The sequence below is a fragment of the Oryzias melastigma genome, linkage group LG20, assembly GCF_002922805.2.
Source record: "Oryzias melastigma strain HK-1 linkage group LG20, ASM292280v2, whole genome shotgun sequence".
Lineage (NCBI taxonomy): Eukaryota > Metazoa > Chordata > Actinopteri > Beloniformes > Adrianichthyidae > Oryzias > Oryzias melastigma.
In genome coordinates, this window is record NC_050531.1 from 25,877,535 (window position 1) to 25,878,078 (window position 544).

Genomic DNA, 544 nt, shown 5'->3' on the forward strand with positions numbered 1-544 from the left:
CAGAAGGGAATACAGAACCAAGGCAGTTTGAGATTTAAGTCCTCATTATTTCCATCAGTCCTACGAATCACAGCTATAAACAAAGAAATCAGGAGGAAACCGATTGATTTAATCCACATGTGTCAAAGTCAAGGCCCGGGGGCCGGATCCGGCCCTCTGGATAATTCTGTGCGGCCCTCTAGATCATTTTATTCCTATTAATGACCCGATGTTATCTTGTGCTCATTTCTAACTTGTATAATTTTGACAAAATATATTTTTATAGAGAGTAAAATATTGAAAGTTATTTAAGGTTTAAGTTGATTTATTCTGGAATAATATTCCTGACTTTTTATTATTCATAATTATGATAAAAAAGTTACAGTTTTAAAGTTTTAAAAATTGGTATTCTGCTAGCTTTTGACAGTTTTGGCATTTACTAACATTTTTTGGCTAATTAGGAGTTTAGTTAATTTTCACGGGCTGCACGGTGGCGCAGTGGTTAGCGCTCTCGCCTCACAGCGAGAAGGCCCCGGTTCAAATCCCGGCTGGGACCTTTCTGTGT

At 37.7% G+C, this 544-nt stretch overlaps 1 protein-coding gene across 3 annotated transcripts in view; it reads left to right on the top strand.

The window, feature by feature from the left end:
- Positions 1-544, top strand: part of LOC112158968 (acyl-coenzyme A thioesterase 9, mitochondrial) — a 13,583-nt gene that overhangs the window by 4,360 nt on the left and 8,679 nt on the right. The gene's annotated exons all lie outside the window — the stretch shown is intronic.